At 49.4% G+C, this 16,358-nt stretch overlaps 1 protein-coding gene across 2 annotated transcripts in view; it reads right to left on the reverse strand.

The window, feature by feature from the left end:
- Positions 1-16,358, reverse strand: part of DCAKD (dephospho-CoA kinase domain containing) — a 30,821-nt gene that overhangs the window by 12,219 nt on the left and 2,244 nt on the right. The gene's annotated exons all lie outside the window — the stretch shown is intronic.

The raw sequence follows: 16,358 nt of genomic DNA on the forward strand, positions 1-16,358 counted from the left end.
CCGCCCGCCTCAGCCTCCCAAAGTGCTGGGATTACAGGCTTGAGCCACCGCGCCCGGCCAAAAAAAATTATTTTTATTAATAAATTAGCCGGGCGTAGTGGCAGGCACCTGTAGTCCCAGCTACTCGAGAGGCTGAGTCAGGAGAATGGCGTGAACCCAGGAGGTGGAGCTTGCAGTGAGCTGAGATTGAGCCACTGCACTCCAGCCTGGGCGACTGAGCGAGACTCCGCCTCAAAAAAACCAAAAAATACAAAAATACAAAAATTAGCTGGGTGTGGTGGCGTGCACCTAGAATTCCAGTTACTCAGAAGGCTGAGGCAAGAGGATCGCTTGAACCTCGGAGGTGGAGGTTGCAGTAAGCTGAGATCCTGCCACTGCACTCTAGCCCGGGTGACAGAGCCAGATTCCTTCTCAAAAAAAAAAAAAAAAAAAAAAAGGCAAACGAACAGTATAAATTCAGCAATCAAAATGCTGAACAGGCAGGGCAAGTTCGGATGCTGTTAGGCAGCATGCTTTCTGCACAAGGTGGGAACTTGTTGGAAGTCAACTTCCTAGAGGAAGGAGACACCTGTCTCTCTCTGTGATGGACCCATGGCACTCTTCAGATATCCACAGGTCCCCCTGACCTTTACTTTCTAGTCTAGGAGACTGAGGCTCAAAGGGAAGAAATGGCCTGCCTGCAGCCATCCACAGAAGTTGCAGGAGAGACCACAAAGAGAGTCCAGGTGCTTGGGTCCTCTTTTGCTCCAAAGCCTCCTCCCCACAGAAGGTCCCATGGATCACTTCCCCTTCAATGCCAGCACAAGGACTGCCTGGGTGGCTGGTCTAGGTGGAGACGCACAATCCTCTTCTTCAACCAAGAAGTGGCCTAGATGGGGAACTGAGCTGCAAGCAGTGGCTCGGCAGCCACTAAGACTGAGGTTTAGAAAAGTACCAGTCTTGCCAAGAAGGAATGTGAGGGAAAGACCAGGAGGCTGGGTGATGCTGGGGGTGTGACTTTGAGCTGGCATCGTGGTTCGTGGCTCCCTCAAACCAAGCAGCAGCAGCACAGCACAAAGGTTGGGGCATGGCTTCTTCATACCCAGCTCCTCCACTCACATGTGCTGCAACCCCAGGCAAGCCGCTTGCCTCCCTGAACCTCAGTTTTCTCATCCATAAAATGAGGTTTTATGGATCATAAGACTGCCTTGGCTGGGCGCGGTGGCTCACGCCTGTAATCCCAGCACTTCAGGAGGCTGAGGCAGGCAGATCACGAGGTCAGGAGATGGAGACCATCCTGGCTAACATGGTGAAACCCCGTCTCTACTAAAAATACAAAAAGTTAACCAGGTGTGGTGGCACGCGCCTGTAGTCCCAGCTGCTCGGGAGGCTGATGCAGGAGAATCGCTTGAACCCAGGAGGTGGAGGTTGCAGTAAGCCGAGATCACGCCATTGCACTCCAGCCTGGGCAACAGAGCAAGACTCTGTCTCAAAAAAAAAAAAAAGAAAGAAAGAAAAAAAGCCAGGCACAGGGGCTCAAGCCTGTAATCCCAACACTTTGGGAGGCCGAGATGGGTGATCGCTTGAGCTCAGGAGTTTGAGACCAGCCTGGGTAACGTGGTGAAACCTCATCTCTACTAAACATAGAAAAATTAGCTGGGTGTGGTGGCAGGTGCCTGTAATCCCAGCTACTCGAGAGGCTGAGGCAGGAGAACTGCTTGAACTCAGGAGGCAGAGGTTGCAGTAAGCAGAGATCTCACCCTTGCACTCAAGCCTGGGTGACAGAGCGAGACTCCGTTAAAAAAAAAAAAAAAAAAAATGGCTCAGAGTGGTAGCTCAAGTCTGTAATCCCAGCACTTTGGGAGGCCAAGGCGGGCAGATTACCTGAGGTCAGGAGTTTGAGACCAGCCTGGCCAACATGGCGAAACCCCATCTCTACTAAAAATACAAAAATTAGCTGACTGTGGTGGCACGCACCTGTAATCCCAGCTACTTGGGAGGCTGAGGCAGGAGAATCGCTTGAACCTGGGAGGCGGAGGTTGCAGTGAGCCAATATCACTCCCCTGCGCTCCAGCCTGGGTGACAGAGACTCCTTCTCAAAAAAAATAAAGACTGCCTCATAGGGCTGTTGTGCAGACTGAATGAGAAAATGCATATGCAGGCTGGGCACGGTGGCTCACGCCTGTAATCCCAGCACTTTGGGAGGCCACAGTGGGTGGATCACCTGAGGTCAGGAGTTCAAGACCAGCCTGGCCAAGATGGTGAAACCCCATCTCGACTAAAAATACAAAAATTAGCTGGGCATGGTAGTGGGCGCCTGTAATCCCAGCTACTTAAGAGCCTGAGGCACGAGAATCGCTTGAACCTGGGAGGTGGAGGTTGCAGTGAGCCGAGATCACGCCCCTGCACTCCAGCCTGGGTGACAGAGCGAGACTCTGTCTCAGAGAAAAAAAAAGAAAAAGAAAATGCATCTGCAGTCCATGGAATGTTGCTTGACAAATGCTAAATGTTCCAAAAATGGAAGTGAGGATAGTGATACAGGGTGAAAAGTAGGAGTTACAGTTACAGTGGGCGATCGCTTGAGCTCAGGAGTTTGAGACCAGCCTGGGTAACATGGTGAAACCTCATCTCTACTAAACATAGAAAAATTAGCTGGGTGTGGTGGCAGGTGCCTGTAATCCCAGCTACTCGAGAGGCTGAGGCAGGAGAACTGCTTGAACTCAGGAGGCAGAGGTTTGTAAGGCATAGAAAGAAAAAAAAAAAGACTTTCATGAAATCATGTCCTTATTCCTCCAACCTCAGACTATCACACCATAGACTTTTAAAAAGTCATGGTGCATTTTCTGGAGTAAATGAGGTTACCATGTCGTGGACTTTGTTCCCAGGCTGGAAGCAATTAAATCAAAGGCCAGGTCTCTCCCACCCTTCCTTCAGCCTCAAATCACTTCTCCAGGACTGTGAAATCTGTCATAGGACTTTTTTTGTTGCTGTTAAGCAGCAGATTTACTGTCCTAATTATACTTTGCTTGAGCTTACACTGAAATGAGTTTGCCTCCCGTGAGGACGCACCAAATGATAGGGGAGGCAGCTGCTTGGATGTGGCTGAGTTGGTGCCTGGCTTGGGGCAGCAGGGGACCAACCTAGAAACTGAAATCTGCCACTGCTCATTTTCACCCCGGAAAACCAGAGGTGGAGAGAGGAAACTATCCACCACGGAGTCATCATCCAAAGGGACAGACCTAGCTACATCATTCAACTATTTAACAATCATTTCTAGACCATGCACGGTGCTCACGCCTGTAATCCCAGTGCTTTGGGAGGCTGAGGCAGGAGGATTGCTTGAGACCAGGAGTTCGAGGCCAGCCCGGGCAACATAGCAAGGCTCTCTCTCTCTATTAAAAACAATAATTTCTCCTCAATCTCTCTGAGGCTGGTGATCTCCCTCCAGGTCACAAAAAGGACAGGGTTCAGTTGTAAAACAAACAAACAAAACAAACAAACAAAATGTCAGCCACTCAGCTGAAGTTTTCAAACAGAAAATCTAGAAAGAACTTTTTTTTTTTTGAGATGGAATTTCACTCTTGTTGTTGCCCACATTGGAGTGCAACGGTGCATCTCAGCTCACTGCAACCTCTGCCTCTCGGGTACAAGCGGTTCTCCTGCCTCAGACTCCCAAGCAGTTGGGATTACAGGCAGCCACCACCATGCCCAGTTAGTTTTTCTATTTTTAGTAGAGATGGGGTTTCACCATGTTGGCCATGGCTGGTCTCGAACTCCTGACCTCAGGTGATCCACCCACCTCAGCCTCCCAAAGTACTGGGATTACAGCCGTGAACCACCATGTCCAGCCTCAAGAGCCTTTTTTTTTTTAGACGGAGTCTTGCTCTGTCGCCCAGGTTGGAGCACAGTGGCGCAATCTCAGTTCATTGCAAGCTCTGCCTCCCGGGTTCATGCCATTCTCCTGCCTCAACCTCCCGACTAGCTGGGACTACAGGCACCGCCACCACGCTCAGCAATTTTTTTTGTATTTTTAGTAGAGACAGGGTTTCACCAGATTAGCCAGGATGGTCTCGATCTCCTGACCTTGTGATCCACCCGCCTCGGCCTCCCAAAGTGCTGGGATTACAGGCGTGAGCCACCGTGCCTGGCCGGCAAGAGTTTTTTTAATCCCCACCCTACTGTTGTCCCTAAAGTAATGACAGTCTGTTTCTCTCCACCAAAGCCCAGTCTGGAGGAATGGGAATGGGACTTCAGACTAGGCCAGGACTAGTGAACAGGCAAGGGCCAGGTTTCCACAGGGCCCTGATATCTCGTCTCTGCAAGCAAGCGACAGTTACTAGGTCATCCAACCTTGCCAGGTTCAGCTGAAGGAGCTGGAAGACCATCCATCCCCCTGTACACAGATGCCCAGGTCCCTCCTGATACCTATTAAATCAGAATCTCTGGGGATGGAGCTGCCTGGGCAGTTCTTTTTTTTTTTTTTCTTTTCTTGAGACAAGAGTCTCTCTCTGGTCCCCAGGTTGGCGGTGCAATCTGGGCTCACTGCAACCTCTGCCTCTTGGGTTCAAGAGATTGTCCTGCCTCAGCCTCCCGAATAGCTAGGATTACAGGCATGCGCCACTATGCCTGGCTGGCTTTTTTGTATTTTTAAGAGACGAGGTTTCACCATGTTGGCCTGGCTGGCTCGAATTCCTGACCTCAGGTGATCCGTCTGCCTAGGCAGTTCTGATGTGTAAGAGGGCTCAGGATAAATTCTAACTCTTCTTTTACAGCAGTGGAGACTGAGGACCAGAGAAGGGAGGGAACTTCCCATCAACAGCTATTAGCAAAGGCTAGATGGAATTCAGGGCTCCTAACCTCTAGTCTAGACCCCTGCTTTTAAAGTACTCAAGGAATGAAAAATTAATTTACCTTTAGACTAATTAGACAAAGTAAGGAAGATGAATCTGTTTGTAGGCAAATCAATTCAGAGCCAAAGATAAATAATTTCTTGATTATCATACTGTTTTCTTCCTGCAGAATGGGGGTTGAGGGGATGTGTGGACAATGGCCAGAGCACAGATGTAAATTCCAGCCTCCTGGGTTACCTAATGAGTATCTTCCCTTCTCAGTGCCTTGACTGAGCATCTGTAGAAACAGACCAACAGCTGTTTGGCCTCTATCAGGAAGGCCAAGGGGATGAAGGAGCACACGCCCAGGGAGGCTCCGGGTCCCCAACTTTAAGTACCTCGACAAGTGACAGCTGTTCCTGTCCAACGAGCCCCTCTGTAGCTCATTCCTTCACTAACCATCCACTGAGCTCCTCTGTGCTCTGCAGGAACGGTGCCAGGGACCTCTTGGATAACCAGAGGAAAATACAAGTCTTGCCCCTTGGGAAAACTGGAGAGCTAGACAGTACCAGATGAAAACGTCTAAGAACAGAGCGCTGACAGGTGAGCAGGAATGGTCACGTGGTGCTGGCCCCGGGCCTGCTGTATGAGTGCCTTCCCACTCACTTGGCTGCGCACAGATCTGCGGGGATCTGCCAGGGAGGAAGCTGCAGCCCACGATCCTCCCAAAGCTCAGCAAGGAGGAAATGGAGGCTTAGGTACCCAGCGCCCTCCAAGTCCCACCTAGACCTGCCGGCAGCTCCCTGTCAAGCCCACATGAACAAATGACCACCTTTGATCACCTGTGTTCATGACCCTCTTCCTGCTCTGGTCAAGTCATCATTCTTCAGAATCCGATTTGGCTTCCTACATTCCATTGCCGCTTACACAGAGGCAGTACATTCCTCACAGCAAGTGCTAAACCTGGCTATAATCTGAATTTAATGTGAAACTTACAAAAGATACAGACACCCAGGTTCCATCTACCCCAGCCCACTGAATCTGAATCAGTTAGGCCTAGAACCAGGGCTAAAATGAAAGGCTGTGGACTGGAAGTAGAAAGTCCTGGGTCCTCGTCTCTGAATTCTGTGATAAAACTACCCGTGTGACTGCAGGAAGTCTTCTCTCCAGCCTGGCCCAGGGTGGTAAGGACTCCATACAAGAAACAGGTGAGCCCCGGGTGCCTTCCCTCCTCTGAGCCTCAGTCCCCACACTTGTGAGTGAGAGGGGCTGGACTTTCAGTGCCAAGAACGGCGCGGCTCCCCGGGGAGGCTGGGAGTCACACTGGTGATTTCTTCCTCCCCTTCAGTGGTTCAGAGCTCTCCTGGGAGCGGTCAATAAATGCTCCCCTGGGGCTGGGCGCGGTGGCCTGTAATCTCAGCACTTTGGGAGGCCAAGGTGGGTGGATCACTTGAGACCAGGAGTTCGAGACCAGCCTGGCCAACATGGCGAAACCCTGTCTCTACTAAAAATACCAAAATTAGCTAGGTGTGGTGGCACATGCCTGTAATCCCAGCTATTAGGGAGGCTGAAGCAGGAGAATTGCTTGAACCCGGGAAGCAGAGGTTGCAATGAGCCAAGATCATGCCACTCTGGACTCCAACCTGGGCAACAGAATGAGACTCCATCTCAAAAAAAAAAAAAAAAAAAAGGCTGGGTACGGCGGCTCATGCCTGTAATCCCAGCACTTTGATTATACAAAATTTGAAAATACAAAATTAGCCAGGCATGGTGGTGCATGCCTGTAATCCCAACTATTCAGGAGGCTGAGGCAGGGGAATCGCTTGAACCCAGGAGGTGGTGGTCGCGGTCAGCTGAGATTGCGCCACTGCACTCCAGCCTGGGCAACAAGAGCGAAACTCCATCTCAAAAAAAAAAAAAAAAAAAAAAGCTCCCCTGCCAAACCAAGGGATGACATTACTGTTGGCGGCTGGGAATCTTCCTCCTCAACACCAAAAGCTGTTCACAGAGCTGGCTTGGCTGGAAGAGGAAGGACAACACCAAGCCACAGTAACAGAGAAGGAGCCAAAGCCCGGTGCAGGAGAAATGGAAGCTGGATTCTGGAACCAATCCCAGGTATGGGATTCATCAGCCAAGGAGGAGCCAGAAGGAAAAGCAGGCCTCGGATCCCAGGGAAGCCACACCCTATCCTTTCTTTTCCTCATTCTCCATGTCAGTGAAAGGCAGCAGGGTGCAAAGAAAAGGGCAAGGAGTTTGGGTTAGAGCCGGTGCCTGCGCCCCAAATCTGCAGTGAAGCTCTAAGGCCTGTGAAATGACGATCAGATTCTATTGTGCTCCATAAATGGTGGGCTCTTCTGCATCAGGTGTCTCCAGATTGCCTCTCAGTTTTTACTTCTTGGGCCCAGTAGCCCCGAGAAGAGTAAGTACATTCAGAGAATGGTCTTAGAATCTCCCCTGGCAGTGTTTCTCTTAGGGAAAAATTAATGGGCTAAATAAAGCCCTACTGCTCTGGGAGGTCTGGCCAAGTTCTAATCCCACCAGGCCCACTCTGTTAGCCTAAGCCACCAGCACCTGTGCCCAGACCACTCCAGTAGCCTCATGACCTGGTCCCTGCCTGGCTTCTCCCCAAGGTAGCCAGGGTCATGGTTTAAAGGAGTCATCTGATCATGTCACTCCCATCTAAAACCTTCACTGCCTTCTCACGCCTCCTCCTGGCCCTTTACAGGGGTCTCCAGGCCCTGTATGACTCCCTCATTCACTCCCTGTCCATGCCTGGTGCCTGTCACACTGATCTTCCTTCTGTCCCTGAACATGCGGGCTCTTTTTGGACCCCAAAGCCTCTATGGCGGTGTTCCCTCTGCCAGACTCACCTCAGGGCTAACTCCTCTTCAGTCACCCTGTACTGACTGTGTCAACCAATCAGACACCAGGCACGGGAAGGAGTGGGGGAGGTGGGAGAGAGTGGGGGGAATGGGTAAAACAATAAACTCACAGTACCAGTAAATGTGGTGGTGGTAAGTGGGTAAGGGTATCAAGAGCAGTGGTGGGCCGTGCATGGTGGCTCACACCTGCAATCATAGCACTTTGGGAGGCCAAGGTGGGAGGATCACTTGAGCCCAGGAGTTAGAGGCCAGCCTGGGCAACAAAGCAAGATCTTGTCTCTTAAAAAAAAGAAAAAAATTAGCTGGGCATGATGGCATGTGTCTGTAGTCCCAGCTACTCGAGAGGCTGAGGTGGGAGAACTGCTTGAGCCCAGGAGTTGGAGGCTGCAGTAAGCCATGACTGTAACATTACACTCCAGCCTGGGTGCAGAACAAGACCCTGACTTCAGAAAAAAAAAAAAAAAGAGCGACAGGCACATCATTGTCTGAGCCAGGACCTGAAGCAGCATGGGAGCAAGTCACATGCCCTCGGAGCAGCCTCATTCAATCCCCAACGCAAAGGAGGCCCCTGCCATCTCTCGGCGTTCCATTTGCTTTCCCTCCTTTGGACTCGTCATGCTTTAGACTTTTATTTCTGTTCATGTGACTTTGTTTTTCTCTTCTTTGAGACAGGGTCTTGCTCTGTCACCTTCTTCCTTTGGGAGAGCTCAGGAGTTATGCTGGAGGCAAATTCTGTTGCTTCTCATCTCCCATTCAACAGTCCCACTCCTGCGTGTCTCAGGCCAGGACCTGGCTCCCTTCGTTTGCAGCCCCTGTCCTCCTCCCCTTGCCGCCTCTCAGGATTTCACACTGGGTCCGCCTGACCAGCCAGAGAGAACTGCTTTCCTAAGGGGGTGTATCTGTTTTGCACCAATGATCAATATAATCATTCATGAAAACGAGTCATTCCCTGCCTTGGGACCCAATTATTTCTCGAGGAACCAGTAGTTGCAAAAATAAATTGTTTGCCAGTTAACTATTAAGTGCTATTTTTATATACGGCTTCCCTACTCCTAATCTTTCATTATTGGTGAGAGGTTGTTGTTTAAACTTTCAGGTCCAAGTTCTCTTCATGGGCTAGGCCCATTAAGCCACCACCTCCTCCAGGCTGCCAGTTACCTGGAGAGAGCCACAAAGAAAGGAGCTGGCATCTGCCTCCCTCTGCCTCCTCCCTGCTCCCTTTGCCAACACCAAGGGCAGGGAGGGGACAGGTCTCTCTTCTCTACTTGAGCACTGTCCAGGCACAAACCAGCACTCCAGCTTTCATGAATGGGCAGGGAGGCTGTTTGGACTGGACTACTTTATTGCCTTGTATTTATGTATGTATTTATTTTGAGACGGAGTCTCACTCTGTCTCCCGGACTGGAGTGCAGTGGCCGGATCTCAGCTCACTGCAAGCTCCGCCTCCCGGGTTTACGCCATTCTCCTGCCTCAGCCTCCCGAGTAGCTGGGACTACAGGCGCCCGCCACCTCGCCCGGCTAGTTTTTTGTATTTTTTAGTAGAGACGGAGTTTCACCATGTTAGCCAGGATGGTCTCGATCTCCTGACCTCGTGATCCGCCTGTCTCGGCCTCCCAAAGTGCCGGGATTACAGGCTTGAGCCACCGCGCCCGGCCACTTTATTGCCATTTATGCAAAAAAAGGATCACAGCGACTGCACATTCTCAGAGGGTTCAGAATCAAAGGGACCTTAGTTGGGATTAGCTGTGTCCCTTAACTAGCTGTATGGCTATAGGCAATTTATTTCCGCATTCTGAGCTTCTCTTTCCTTGAGTATAAAATAGGATTTGCGCTTGAACCTGGGAGGCAGAGGTTGCAGTGAGCTGAGATTGTGCCACTGTACTCCAGCCTGGGTGACAGAGTGAGACTCTGTCTCAAAAAAAAAAGAAAAAAAGATTTGTAATGACTACTCATGGGGTCGTGTCAGGATTAAATGAGGTGACATAGGTCACAGTCACCTCATCTTCCCCAACTCACTGTGTGACATGTCACAGTCACTGCAGTCTACTCCATTTGTAGTGTGATGGGTTACTTATGGGTGTATGTGCGCTGTTTGAACCCTGCAGGCTGGGTTCAAGGCTGAACCTTGAATTCAAGGTAATTCAAGGCCATGGTGCCCAGCCGAGAAGCAGGTGTCCCTGAGAACCCAAACATCCTAGGGCATAGCTGGGCACATACCAAGGAAAACAGTCTCATCACACACACAGGAGGCAAAGAGCTAGAAAATTAGCTTAAAGGCAGCCTGGAGATGGGAGGCGGCACAGGATGCCCAGAGCTGTCCTGCTGCCACTGAGGAGTGCCATGCATTTAAGTCCTAATACGCTCACCTACTCGCCACGCTGGAATTGTTCGAATCATTCTTTGGTCTCTCGGCTCCCTCCCGATTTGGGGGAATGTTTTTCTGTACTATTCTGGGTTTTTCTCATAACACTATTTCCCTAAAGAGCACCTCCCTCCTTCCACTTGTATAGGCCAAAAGCTTTGGAGTACTCTTGGCCTCTCTCATACCCTTCATCCAACCCGCAGTGCCCAGCCAGCGCTACTTCCCACCGGCACAGCCCACCCAGAAGCCCTCTGGTGCATGAGCGCCACCATCTCGCTGCTGAATCCCTGCAGCAGCCTCTGAGCCATTTCCTGCTGCACCTTTGCTCCCCAGTAGTCTGTTCCTAACAAAGCAGCTAGTGTGACCCTTTGAAATGCAAGTCGCATCATGTCAGGCCTCTGCTCACAGCCCTCTAACAGTTCCCATCTCAGTGGGTACAAGCCAAGTCCATGGAGAGTCCTACAGGAGCTTCAAGAAAGACGCAGCTCTGTCCTCGCGGCATCTCCAACCACTCCCCCAGATCACTGCCCTCAGGCCTGGGTCTCAATGTTCCCACAGTCCCAGACAAGGCTCTTCCCCAGAGGACTGCCCCATTCACTCCCCTCTCTGCCCAGTCTTCCCTCATCAGAGACTGTCAGGTCCTGTCCCGCTGAACCCAACCCCTGTCTGGAACGGGCTGGAATCCGCTTAAAAGTTGTGGCAAGTGGCCGGGTGCAGTGGCTCACACCTGTAATGCCAGCACTTTGGGCGGCTGAGGCGGGCGGATCACCTGAGGTCAGGAGTTTGGGACCAGCCTGGCCAACATAGTGAAATCCTGTCTCTACTAAAAATACAAAAATTAGCCAGGTGTGGCACGTGCCTGTAGTCCCAGCTAGTCAGGAGGCTGAGGCAGGACTATCATTTGAACCTAGAAGGCAGAGGTTGCAGTAAGCCAAGATCACGCCACTGCACTCTAGCCTGGGAGACAGAGAGACTCCGTCTCTAAATAAATACATACATAAATAAAAGCAAGCTGTGGCAGAAGAGTTCCCACAAGGGAATGCCCTAAACTGTCCCAAGAGAGGGCCGGTTAGGATTCTAAAGAAAGAACCACTAAACACCAGGGTGATCAGTCCAAAGCATTTATAAGCATTCATTAGGGGAACTTCCTTACAGAGTGGGCTGCACCAACGCTGTCCATGGACAGCGAGAGAAATGAGGTGCTCTACCTAGGTATGTCGACAGCGAGGGGGTCAGGGCGTGGAGTTTATATGAAGGTTTAAGCAATTTGGCTCAGGGTGTTTTGGGGAACAACCTAGATAGTTTTATCTAGGTATCTATATATCTATAGGTACCTTTTTCTAGGTATCGAGGTGCCTGGGAATGTTCAAGGACCCAGTTTGGATTCAACCCTGCAGCTAGCTGGATCACAGCACGGTCAGGACACGGACAGAAAGCAGGGGAACTGGGGACCCTACAGAGAAACTGTCCCCAAATATATAAAACAGCACCCCTGCTTTACCCTCTAGTCTCCTTACTGTCCCACTTTTCTTCACAGCGCTGACCAATGTGTCACCACCCAACACATTACCTGGCTTTGTGTTTATTTCTTGCAATCTGCCTCTCTCTGAATCTGGGTACAGCTGTATCCAAGGTGCTGAAAACAGGGCCTGACAAGTAGGCCCTTAAAAGATACTTGTTAGCCAGGCGTGGTGGCTCACGCCTGTAATCCCAGCACTTTGGGAGGCCGAGGCTGGTGGATCACTTGAGTTCAGGAGTTCAAGACCATCCTGGCCAACATGGTAAAATCCCGTCTCTATTAAATATACAAAAATTAGCCAGGTGTAGTGGCGTGTGCCTGTAGTTCCAGCTACTCGAGAAGCTGAGGCAGGAGAATCACTTAAACCCAGGAGGGGAAGGCTGCAGTGAGCAGAGATTGTACCACTGCACTCCAGCCTGGGAAACAGAGCAAGACTCTGTCTCAAAAAAAAAAGATACTTGTTGAATTAATACATAAACCATGCAGCAAAATATTCAGCTCATGGGCAAGCTGGAACTCAACATTAACTTTTGTTTTGTTTTTTTAGACGGAGTCTCGCTCTGTTGCCCAGGCTGGAAGGCAGTGGCTTGATTTCGGCTCACTGTAACCTCTACCTCCTGGGTTCAACCTCTACCTGCCTTAGCCTCCCGAGTAGCTGGGATTACAGGCACCTGCCACCACACCCGGCTAATTTGTTTTTGTGTTTTTAGTAGAGACGGGGTTTCACCATGTTGGCCAGGCTGGTTTTGAACTCCTGACCTCAAGTGATCCACTCGCCTCAGCCTCCCAAAGTGCTACGATTACAGGCATGAGCCACTGTGCCAGGCAACATCATATTTTAAAATGAGAATCACAAAACCTTTCCACATTACTTCCCACCTCCACATTCCTGGACTGACAATATATTGAGTAAAAGACGAGGAAACTGTGGGAGAGAGTGCCTAGGAAGCTGAGTTTCCCAGCAGGAAGGAACTAGAGTGTAAGAGCAGCACTTTCTCAAGGTAAGGAAATGGAAGTTAAAAGAAATTCTGGCCCGGCGCGGTGGCTCACGCCTGTAATCCCAGCACTTTGGGAGGCCGAGGAGGATGGATCACAAGGTCAGGAGTTCAAGACCAGCCTGGCCAATATGGTGAAACTCCATCTCTACTAAAAATACAAAAATTAGCCAGGTGTGGTGGTGTGTGCCTGTGGTCCCAGCTACTCGGGAGGCTGAGGCAGGAGAACTGCTTGAACCCAGGAGGTGGAGGTTGCAGTGAGCCAAGGTCGTGCCATTGCATTCCAGCCTGTGCGACAGAGCAAGATTCCGTCTCAAAAAAAAAAAAAAGAAAAGAAGCTCTATGTTTGCCCACAGTAGTGCCAGGTGGCCTACACACAGGAGAATGGGAACACCTAGGGGAAGCATGAAGATTTTCCAAGGGGCACAAAGGCAGAGTTTCAGGGTCATAAATTTCCAACTCAATTCCCACTGGCTTTCCTACCCAGCTCCTCCTTCACACTCACCCACCTCCCATGTTTCAGAGAAAGGCATAACCACCCACCCATGCTGAATCATACTGAGGTGCATGGTCCCACAGGGTGAAAATCCCCTAGGCACCAGAAAGGGCAATTCAAAAGGTCAGTATTCATGCTAAGAAAGTGACTGCCTACAGTGACTAAGGAACAAACCCTTGCATGAGTCAGGTGGTTTCTAAACCTTGGTCTTCAAGAAAGTTAAAGGAGGACCTAAAAGAACTGGGGACTGACAGATTATTAATAATACAATGTGATTTTTCAGCCCATAATTCAGAAGGTGTTCAAAGAACTGAGTGATATTGCTGAAACAAAACGCCTTCAACTCCTGTGTATTTAATTTACATGAAGAAACTTTTTCAATGGTTACAGCCAAAGAAAAAAAAAGCACTCTGCTCACTCTAGTAAATATACAAATAAACATGGATAGACACGTGAGTTTAAAAAAGCTCCACCCACCTTATTTTTTTGGAGACAGAGTCTCACTCCATTGTCTAGGCTGGAATGCAGTGGTGTGATCACAGCTCAGTGAAGTTTCAACCCTCCTGGGCTCAGGTGATTCTCCCACTTCAGCCTCCCAAGTAGCTTGGACTACAGGCATGCACCAACATGCCCGGCTAATTTTTAAAAATTTTTTGTAGAGATGAGGTTTTGCTGTGTTGCCCTGGCTATTCTCTCTCTCTTTTTTTTCTTTTTTTTTTTTTGAGACGCAGTCTCACCCTGTCGCCCAGGCTGGAATGCAGTGGCGCGATCTCGGCTCACTGCAACCTCCGCCTCCCGGGTTCAAATGATTCTCCTGCCTCAGCCTCCCCAATAGCTGGGATTACAGGCACACGCCACCACACCCGCCTAACTTTTGTATCTGTAGTAGAGACGGGGCTTCACCATGTTGGTCAGGCCGGTCTTGAACTCCTAACCTTGTGATCCACCCACCTTGGCCTCCCAAAGTGCTGGGATTACAGGTGTGAGCCACAGCGCCTGGCCCCTGGCTAGTCTCAAACACCTGAGCTCAGGCAATCTGCCTGCCTTGGCCTCCCAAAGTGTTGAGATTACAAGCATGAGCCACCATGCCCGGCCCATTCAGCTTATTAAGAGAAATATTCAAATAAAGCTTTGTTTATGTTGTTTTTATCAATTGTGTATTTTATAATTGTGACAACTCAATCAAAAGAAACATTTAATCCTCATGATAACACAATTTTAAAAGTTTTAATTTTGTATGTATTTTTGTTGCAGAGAAATAGGATGATAAACCAAAGGCTTTCAGGCATAAAATGTATTATTACATGGTCAGGCACAGTGTCTCACGCACATAATCTCAGCACTTTGGGAAGTCAAGGCAGGAGGATCACCTGGGCCCAGGAGTTCAAGACCAGCCTGGGCAACACAGTGAGACTCTGTCTCTACAAAAAAAAAGAAAAAAAAAATTAGCTGGAATCCCAGCACTCTGGGAGGCTGATGTGGGCAGATCACTTGAGGCCAGGAGTTTGAAACCAGCCTGCCTGGCCAATATGGCGAAAGCCCATATCTACTAAAAATACAAAAATTAGGCCAGACGCAGTGGCTCCCGCCTGTAATCCCAGCACTTTGGCAGGCCAAGGAGGGCGGATCACGAGGTCAGGAGTTTGAGACCTGCCTGGTCAATATGGTGAAACCCCATCTCTACGAAACATACAAAAATTAGCCGGGCATGGTGGTGGTGCACGCCTGTAGTCCCAGCTACTCGGGAGGCTGAGGCAGAAGAATCGCTTGAACCCAGGAGGCGGAGGTTATAGTGAGCCGAGATCGTGCCACTGCACTCCAGCCTGGGTGACAGAGCAAGACTCTGTCTCAAAGAAAAACAAAACAAAAATTAGCCAGGCATGGTGGCGTGCACCTGTAATCCCAGCTACTCAGGAGGCTGAGGCTTGAGAAGCATTTGATCCTGGGAGGTAGAGGCTGCAGTGAGCCAAGACTGCACCACTGCACTCCAGCCTAGTGACACAGTGAGACAGACTCTGTCTCAGAAAAAAAGAAAGAACCATAAAAATAGCCAACCAGCAGCCCTCAGGGGTGTTGTGCCTATGGTGTAGCCATTCTTTATTCCATTACTTATCTAATAATTTTGTTTTCACTTGAAAAAAAAAATAAAAAATTGGCCGAGCATGGTGGTGAAAACCTGCAGTCCCAGCTACTGGGGAAGCTAAGGTGGGAGTATTGCTTGAGCCCAAGAGGTCAAGACTGCAGTGAGCTGTGATCCCGCCACTGCACTCCAGCCTGGGTGACAGACGGAGACCCTGTCTCAAAAAAAACCAAAAACTATTACATTAGAAAAAACTTTTGTGAGGAAACAAAGTGGAAATATGAGTTCAAGAAGGAAAAAGGGCCAAGCATGGTGGCTCACACCTCTAATCCCAGCACTTTTGGAGGCTGAGATGGGATGATCACTTGAGACCAGGAGTCAGCCTGGGCAACATAGCAAGACCTTGTCTCTACTAAAAATAAAAAGAACAATCAGCCATATGTGTGACAGACACCTGTAGTCTTAGCTACTTTGGCAGCTGAGGTGGGAGGATTGAGCTCAGTAGGTCAAGGTTGCAGTAACTGGTGACTGCCACTGCACTCCAGCTTGAGCAACACAGCAAGATCCCATCTCAGAAAAAAAAAAAAAGGAAAAAGAATTTCGATGGTTAAAAGTGGTTCTTTTTTTTTTTTTTTTTTCAAAAGACAAGGGGAAATCAAATCAAGTGGTACATAGACTTCCCTGCAAGTTTAAATGAGGATTTTAACAGCTTTATTTTAAAATACCAACATTCACAATTAACCAGAAATTTTATCCTCTGTAACCTTCAAAATAAAAATTTGAAAGTTTCAATCTAAAGCTGTCAATCTAAAACTGTGCCAGCAGGTAATTGTCTTTCTCTTTTCCGTTTTTTGTTTGTTTTTGAAACAGAGTCTTGCTCTTGTCACCCAGGCTGGAGTGCAGTGGCATGATCTTGGCTCACTGCAACTTCTGCTTCCTGAGTTCAAGTAATTCTCCTGCCTTGACCTCCTGAGTAGCTGGGATTGCAGGTACCTGCCAACACGCCCAGCTAATTTTTTTGTATTTTTAGTAGAGACGGAGTTTCACCATGTTGGCCAGGCTGGTCTCAAACTCCTGACCTCAGGTGATCTGTCTGTCTCAGCCTCCGAAAGGCCTGGGATTACCAGGCACGAGCCACCGCGCTCGGCCTCCCAGCAGGTAATTTTCTTTTCTTTCTTTCTTTTTTTTTTTTCTTTTTTTTTTTTTGAGACTGAGT

This window comes from Rhinopithecus bieti, unplaced genomic scaffold (assembly GCF_001698545.2).
Source record: "Rhinopithecus bieti isolate Rb0 unplaced genomic scaffold, ASM169854v2 scaffold_10088, whole genome shotgun sequence".
In the NCBI taxonomy this organism is placed as follows: domain Eukaryota; kingdom Metazoa; phylum Chordata; class Mammalia; order Primates; family Cercopithecidae; genus Rhinopithecus; species Rhinopithecus bieti.